This window comes from Micropterus salmoides, unplaced genomic scaffold (assembly GCF_014851395.1).
Source record: "Micropterus salmoides isolate LMB-PRFRI ecotype aquatic unplaced genomic scaffold, ASM1485139v1 Ms_hic_scaffold_2, whole genome shotgun sequence".
In the NCBI taxonomy this organism is placed as follows: domain Eukaryota; kingdom Metazoa; phylum Chordata; class Actinopteri; order Centrarchiformes; family Centrarchidae; genus Micropterus; species Micropterus salmoides.
Window position 1 is genome coordinate 48,102,388 of NW_024041150.1, and position 9,130 is coordinate 48,111,517.

Consider the following 9,130-nt stretch of genomic DNA (forward strand, 5'->3'; position numbering starts at 1 on the left):
ACAGAGGCAAACTACATAGTGAGCAGGAGCTGCCTCGATACAGCAGCAGGTCAGCCTATTTGAACCAGAGGAGTTTGAAAGCAGTCTTGCAGGCAGCTCAGGGATTGGAGGAGGGTTGTTGTGCCGCTCCAATGAGGGATCTCCAACCTGAGAGGCGGGATCAGGCAGAACTTCCCTTGAATCTGTCCAATCCTCAGCCGTGAACCCCACAGCCTTATTACCATGTGGATCAAAACAGCAGCAACAGTGAAGTATGTTGATGCAATCTAAAGCCTAATATCCAACACAGTGATGAGGCATAGTAATGCCAACATAATGGTGCCGCAATTTGATAGCCTATTAGTTTTCAACAATACTGAGAGATTAACAACAAAAATATAGAAACTACAAGATTGTTTGATGACTAATGATATTAAGGGCTATAAGGCGGACAAAATTACATAAATGTTATAGTGTGATACAAATATCCAACAGGAATTAATGGACTGTGGGTGTTTAAGAATGTTGGAAATGATTTGAATATATAGTTTGCATATAAAGTACAAATTATAGTCTATAATTCCTCGATTCATAGCAAATACAATTTTATGCATTTATTTTAGAAAATGATCGAAAGGAAAATAGAGGAGATATTGTGGTAACAGGGTGTCAACGGAGGCTTAAAAAGTCTTAAAAAGGTAAAAAATTTAGGCCAATAAAAAGTATTAAAAAGTCTTAATCGCTATTAAACAAGGTATTAAATTTTGTAGATATTTTTGTCAATGTGAAAATCCTGATCGTCCAAAGAGTTTTTCTGCTAAAAGTGCAGGTGAATTTATTTTTATTGTATAGCCAAAAATACTAGAGAAGGGAGGTTGTGGTGATTCTTCTGTGTAATGTTAGGCGCATTGATCTAACGTGCGAGCATTTCATTCTTATATGCCCCTAAAAATAGATCTATGCGAACCGGAATCAGGAGCACCGGGATTTGAGAAGATAATCCACAAATGTGTAAAATGATGCACAATAAATCACTATTAAAAAATGTGTATTTTTACATGTGTATTGTGGTAATTCATATCTATAAAAATACAGAGTGATTTGTACATGTGAATCACTGTACAACATTTGTACTTGTGGATCACTTCCTGTAAATTTGTACATCACATTAGATTTGTAACTTCCTTTTTACACATGCGTGCAATATTGTCCAAGGTGTACTGCGGAGATCTGTAAAAGAAAAAAAAACACAAATATCTCACTACCCACAACATATCTTTTTACATTTGTGTTGTGTAAAATCATATCCACAAAAATACAGTGTGATTTGCAAATATGCACAATTTAATCTGTACAGACATATTTAAATTACACATACAAAGTGATATTTACGCATTTGTGGATCCATTTCTACACACAAAACTGTTTTTACACATTTGTGGAAAACTTCCTGTCAATTTGCAGGTCACGTTACATTTGTAACTTCCTTTTTACGCATTTGTGGAGTTTCGTCCACTCTGTCTCACCGAGATGTGCAAAAAGATATTTGTAAGTTTAAGAGCAGTTTATTAGCTACACCAGCAGGGGCGGTAGTGACATTGCCTCCCATGAGTTGACAGGATATTCACGCTAATCTATGGGGGACAACTAGCAAAAGGACTGTAGCTCGGTTTATAGTTTCAACTCGACCAGCTCATGATTCAGGATCTGGTTCATCCACCTGTAGTAAGTTAGCTGTGTAACGTTTGTCCACGTTATGTAACAAGCTCACATGAAATCATTTAGTTCACTTCAAGAGATTTTATGGTTTTCACAAAAATTGGTAATTCCCACTGCAACTGGAATTAGTTACCCATCACTTACTGTATATTGCCTGGCAGTAAACAGGACCTGTGTGAAGCTTCTCATGGCATCAGAACCCAAACCTGCAACTGAAAACACATTCAATAACAAACATCCTAAATTTAGAGAATTTTAAATCCTATGCCCCAGTTACTAAAACTTATGTGACTGAGTAGTTACAGTTTTTTCTGATTGCTTAAGCACATTTTTTGTAACTATTGGCTATTTTTGCAAAACTCTACACACAAATAAGAAAACCTTTCACCCAATTATCAAAACATTGTAGTTCTCTTGCAAAAGCGAACACAGCTAGATTAACTCTTCACACCTTCGTAAAAATGGTGTTTTCGTATCAAACAGTAAACACAAGCCATCATCTACTAAGCACACAATGTGCCAACTACACACTGATGGTATGAATACAAAACACATCTGGCTTTTGCTTTCTCTGTGTACAGATGTCAATTTAAGGTAATACTTTTGTCATAGTGTCATGTAAACATACAAGGATCCAAACTTCAAGTATTGGTGTTTATTCACACTCATCAAAACCAAGACAAAGTCAGAACACAAAGTAGTAATTTTACAAAAAAAAACAAAAAAACAATCAGCCTACATCATGTCGTCTTTCTGGGTCCGGCCACAAAATTTCGTCCACATCGCATGCGATATCCTCCAGTCCAAGGCACCGGGGAAAATATCTCCTTGAATGCCGTATCCAGGCCTGACATGATGCCTGGTCAATATCTCCACATGCCTCCTCCATTGCCTGTAAAAGGGCTACCTGTTGATGAGGATGACGGTCGTACACTTTCCAGCGCCAGGCAGAGAAGAACTCCTCGATGGGATTTAAGAATGGAGAGTATGGAGGGAGGCTGAGTGCCATGAAGAATGGGTGGTCTGTAAACCAGTTGCGGACCAAAGCAGCCCTATGGAAACTAACATTGTCCCATATGATGACATATCGGGTCTGCTCTGGTCTCTGAACAGTGAGCATGTCATGTAAGGTGTCCAGGAATGCAATAATGTGTGCAGTGTTGTATGGGCCTATGGTTGCATGATGGTGAACAACAGCATTTTGGCTTATAGCTGCACACATGGTTATGTTACCACCACGTTGTCCTGGGACATTGATGATGGCACGGTGTCCAATAATGTTCCTGCCACGTCTCCTGGTTTTACTGAGGTTAAAACCGGCCTCATCTACAAAAAGTAGCTCATGTCCCATGGCATCTGCTTCTAGTTCCATCACTCTCTGGACAAGACAAAACAAATGCAGCACATCAGGCCCATGCACAGCACTACAGTATGCACTTCCAAATTCAGAACCAATGACACTATAGCTTACCTGCACATAGTCATATCGCAGCTGCTTTACACGCTCTGTGTTTCTCTCGAAAGGAACTCTGTAAATTTGCTTCATTCTTATTCTGTGGCGCTCAAGTACAACGACTTAGTGCAGAAATGCTTACACTGTGTATATTTTGAAAGAAGGTGTTATTATCAATTATGCGCTGCTGTATTTCACGCAGTCTTATTGCATTATTGGCAATCACCATGTTCACTATATGGGTCTCTTGCTCTGGAGTGAACAGTCTTCCTCTGCCCCCAACATGTGGACGTCTAGCAATTCTGTAAAGTAACAATTTCAGTATTTTTGCATGTATGGTACTGTTGTGTTTCTCATTAGAGTATGGCAATGCTACAAAGTACTTACCGATTCTCATTTCGAAATGTCCTAATGTTGCTTGCCACAGTGTAGCGGCTCAAATTAGGCTGAACCCGTTGGCCAGCTTCCCTCAGGGTCATCCCATGGTTGATGACATGGTCCACTATTGTAGCTCTGATGTCATCAGTTATTCTATTTCTTACTCTTCTTACCCTTCCTCTTTCCCCTCCTCGTCCTCTTCTTGCTCCTCCTTGTCCTCTTCCTCTAACTTCCTCTAACCCTCTCGCTTCTTCACCTCCACGTCCTCTTCCTCCAACTTCTTCACCTCCACGTCCTCTTCCTCCAACTTCTTCACCTCCACGTCCTCTTCCTCCAACTTCTTCACCTCCACGTCCTCTCCCTCGGCCTCCTCGGCCTCCTCTGATTCTCACTCTTCTCACTCTTACTGCTCGTTCCATTGTACTCCACACAGACAGCTTACCTGTGGCTTATTTATAGTGCTTAGGCTGATTGCAAAGTGAACTAATAATCTAAAACAGTTTTCACATGTGAAAGTGTGCCAGAAAGTTGGCAAAATAGTGTTAATTATAGCCATACATGTGTATAATTTTGCTAGGAGTGTGTTGGAAATTTGGTAATTGAGTGTAAGCAGTGAGTTGTGTTTAAAGTTCTGCAAAGAGTGTTGTGCAGTGAATTGTGCCTACAGTTTTGGAAAGTGTGTCTTACAAAATTGCAAACTGAGTGCAAAGCAGTGTTTGTGCTTTTAGTTTTGCAAACTCAGTGAGTGGTTTTGCAATACGTATTAATAGTTTTAGAAATTGTGCTACAAGAATCACGATTAGCGCTTAAGCATTCAGAAAAAACTGTAAATAAATCTTATTAACAGGAAGTCAGATTGATTCTCTGAATGTGTGAGTTTGTTTTAAACCAGCAGATGTCAGCAGAGTTACTCTGCAGCCAGCAGGATGACAGTGACTCATCCAACATGTTCATCTTTAGAGACGGGATCCCCAGCATAATAGCACTGTTGTGAGAAGAGGGTCTTTATTTAGTTTGTTTGACAATAATGAGTTGATGCTCGATATAAGCTCTAAAATCAGCCTATAAAAGAATCCATAGATATAAAACACTTAGCATGCCACGGCGTTTAAGCTTTTATCACCACCACAGTAAAAATACATTATTGATCATCAGAGGCTGCTGCTCCTCACAACAGGCTATAAAATCTAAACAAATAATAATTTAAAAACATGCAGGTTGTCTGACCTTACTATGACTATGCATCAAAAATCAAGGCTTCACCACAGAACATGGCCAATCCCTAAAAAACCGTCGGACCCAGGAAAGTTTGATCTAAACTTCTACAAAAGGTTTTTGGAAAGTGAAATCTTCATCACACAGATATTTACAGAGTGGAGAGAAACTCCAATGAGGAACTTTACCTCCTTGTTCCTAATGAATCTGTCTCTCAGTGATCTCAGATCAGCCCTCCTTCATGTTCAGCCTGCAGCGCTGTCACTTCCTGCATGTGATTAAACTCTTTGTGTAGGGCCCCGTGTCTCCTGATGAGCTCTGAGTGAAGAAGCAAAACCAGATGAGCTTCTACACAGTCACTGCTCTCACCTACAGAGAGGAAGAGATTAACTGGACTGACTGAGTGGAGGAGCGATGGGACAGACAGCTTTTCTGCTCTGTAAGTACAATCTGATGAAAAACGACGTCACTTTAGAATTTACCTGAAAAAAGACAAAACTCAACGACAATGACACTCAATGAAAATAATTTAGACACTGCAGCTGGTGCAACAAACTTTATTATGCTACAGACATGTCACAGTCACTTCTTGTACCGTTAGTTAATGTTTGTGTTTTTTAAGACAGACAGACAGAAAATCACATCTTTAAAAAGTTACTTTAATAATTAAGCCTTTGAGAAAAGAGATTAACAGAACACAGCATTAATAAATTTTTGTTCTACAGGAAATGTATTCTTGTACATAATACTGCTGAGACATTTAATATCCTCAATAATATACATATTTTAAATTATTTAAGGTTAGAAAATATTGCAGTGAGCAGCAGAACTCAAAGTTTCTCATGTCTGGTCTGGTTTTATGTTAAATGTCAAACCAATCTGAGTCTGGTTTCTCTTCAGTGCTGATCACTCTGCTGAGCTGCAGGACCGGCGGAGGTGAGTCAACTCTGACAGTCAGAAGCTCTTTCTGTTAAAAGTAATACAAAATGTATGTTCCATAAAGACTGAACATAAATTATTAGATACTTTAACAAGAAGTTTTAACATACAAAAACTTAAATGAACATTTACAAATGAACAAGATTATTAACAACCACTGACAAAAACAGGCTTAAGTGAAACTACCAAAAACAAAGGACCAGTTGACCAGGATGCAACAGCATCAAGACTGTTTTGATGATTTTATTTTGAAAATAAAAGATCTGACCCATGTCTTCAGATATGAAATAAATCAAATGCCTGAAAACACTGTGTAATCTGTCACTTTACTAATGTTTGATTTCAGATCCAAGAATCCAGTTAAAAGTTTCATGAAATTCTTAAAAATATAATAATATTTAAAATTAAAAATTAAAATGTGCAGAAGGTTGCAAATTAAAATTTAACAATGGTTGGCAGGTTTATTAGCTATCTGGTCCTGACGGCTCAAAAAAGGCACCAGCCTCATGTGCTGGGCACTGAAAGCTTCAGAAACAGTTTATGTGACTCAGATTTAAAGCATAACTATTACATTTCTGTTATAAAAACAACCAGAGAACTATTAACTATTTATTCATTTAGAGGCACAAAATATTGTTATATATATATAAATGTATAGAAATTATAAAAATAATTTCCAGCATGTGTGGCAGCCTTTTTGCCACTGGATCCCATTTAAATTAAAAAGTACAGAGCATCATAAATCAGTTAACAAGAAAACCACATCTATTTTTTGTGAATCTTTCCTCATAAAGCAGCTACTGGGCTGTTTGGAAACAAGAAATAAATAATAACAAAGTCCGTTTCAACATTTAAAATGTCAGTCAAGTGTTTCAAGAGCTGAACTTCTAAATCTAAATCTTCAGCACCAGTTTGGCAACAAGTTCAGAAACATTTGTTAAACAGGTTTGTTAAACTCAACGCGTGGACGTTAAGGTTTTACTGTGATGCCTGTCTGGTCATTTAACTAAAAATACAATAAATCCCCTCCAGCCTCTCTGACTGTGAGTCCCAGCAGCTCTCAGCTGTTTGAAGGAGAGTTTGTCTCTCTGAGCTGTGAGGAGGACGACAGCTCTGCTGGATGGACGCTGAGGAGGAACACAAGCAGAGAAACCAGGACTCAGTGTGGAGCTGGCTGGGGAAGATCAGCTGGTTCTTCCTGTTACATCACCCACAATTTCCCATTGGACAGTGGAGTTTACTGGTGTGAGTCCAGAGAGGGAGCAACCAGTAACACCATCAACATCACTGTCACTGGTAAGATCAGACTGTGGAGTTAGTGTTGATGAAGCTGTGTGTAAATGATGAAATGCTGTAGTTTGTCTCTGTGTTGAGGTGGACCAGTGATCCTGCAGAGTCCTGTCCTCCCTGTGATGGAGGGACATGATGTCGTTCTGCACTGTAAAACAGAGACCCCTCCCTCCAACCTCCCAGCTGGTTTCTATAAAGATGGCTCCTTCATCAGGACTGAGCCTACAGGTCACATGACCATCCACCATGTTAACAAGTCTGATGAAGGCCTCTACAAGTGTAACATCAGAGGTCGTGGAGAGTCTCCATCCAGCTGGATCTCTGTCACAGATGAGGAGCTCAAAGATAATTCTCAAACTGACCTGGTTTTGTTTTCTAAACTGGACAGAAGTTATGAATTCACTTCTGTGTGTCTTTCTGTTAGTATGACACTGCACCTCTACCTTTAAACATGTGTAACGTGAACATGTGCAGGTTAACAAGACTAATATTGGAACTTAGTTTTAAATATTAAATATAAATCAGCTGCCAAACCTGGAAAATACATTAAACAAAATGGGTAAATATTTAAATATCAAATTTTGCACCCAACTGAGTGGAAAAGGCCAAAAGGAGGATTTTGTTCTATATTTTTTCATTTAAGTTCTTTTGATAATTATTTTCTGTTCATTTTAGGGAAACCCACCACTACACGTCCTCCTACGTCCACCTGTCTTTCTTCATCACCAGCTCCTCCTCCTCCCTCTGTGATGCTGTGGTCTGTTCCTCTGTCCTTTGTTCTGGTTTTACTGGTTCTGCTGCTTGTACTTGATGGCGTGTTCAGAGGAAACATCCAGGTTAGAAACAGACTTATGGATTTAACACGCGTTAATATTGAAAGAAGACTTTTTGAATGGGATCAGACAAGCCATGTGTTGAGCACAGACAGATGTGACAGGCGCCGCACTGATAAAATGATCTATCTATCTATGTTACTATCTACCAGATCATCATGATTTACAGACCCACTGTTACATTCCCACAGTGTTTTTCCTAGTGACAGACGGATGACTTCATGAACAAAAAGTTTTGATTTTTACGTCTTTACTGTTCGTAGACTCTATAAAACAAAAGCACCAAACATACTAATGTACTGCCATTTTATGGATGTGTGTAGCCTACACATGTTACCATATTGACATTTTTTAAGTATAAGTAATGATGTCCATGTCCAGTGAAAATTTAACATGTAAATTATATTGCTGTTCATTTTGGTTCATTCCAGCTGCTGAAAAAGAAGCTGCAGGAAATGACATCACAGAGGACATCACATTCAGTGCCATCAGAATATCACATTGCCAACGGCAGCGAATCAGACGATGCAGAGGTAAATTATTTCTTCTCTGAAAGTTCAGGCTAGAATTGAATTTGCATTGCATTTAGAATAAGGGTTGGGCCGAGGCATTTAGCTGTGATGGTCACAGGTAGGTTAGAAGGGGACGTCATAATGATGAACCTGAATCACCATCGTTGAGTTAAATAAAGATTCTCCAGTTATTTTTCACATCCTGGTTGAAACCAGGCTACAGTCCTCCTCCTTGTTGTCTCTGTAGATGAGGGTGATGCTGGGTAGTGCTGATATCGTGTTAACTCACGTGAGGGAATGTCGTTGTCGCTACCTGCTGGTGTAGCTAATGAACTGATTCTCAGACTTGTGGATTTCTTTCTACAGATTTCCACAGAACACTAAATTCCATTAATTGACTGGAAGCGAGCCACAAACGTACAAATCCCTCCCTGCTTCTATTGATATGACTTTGCACAACACAAATGTAAAAATACATATTTGGGGATAGCTGAACGCTCTGGCTCCTAGTCTACTTTTGGAGACTCTAGGAACCACAAGTAACCCTGCATTCTGGGAGCGCAGTGCTCTGGTGGGGACTTTAGCCTGGCCGACAAACTAAATGAGTTCTACTGTTGCTTTGAATAACAGGAGGAAAACAAATTCATCATTATCATCCCCAAAAAACAGAGACCACTGGACTTAATGTCAACAGACCCTCCAGGACCGCTACACCTCCAGCACTCTGAGGATTTATCCACACTACTATGTTTTTGTTTTAAAATGCTACTTTCAAGCCGTCCAGACTGAAACATCTCGTTGTCAATCCCCAA

The 9,130-nt window shown here is 39.3% G+C and overlaps 1 protein-coding gene across 1 annotated transcript in view; it reads right to left on the bottom strand.

Annotated features, from left to right (window-relative positions):
* Positions 1 to 9,130, bottom strand: part of LOC119913119 (butyrophilin subfamily 2 member A1-like) — a 206,992-nt gene that overhangs the window by 167,469 nt on the left and 30,393 nt on the right. The gene's annotated exons all lie outside the window — the stretch shown is intronic.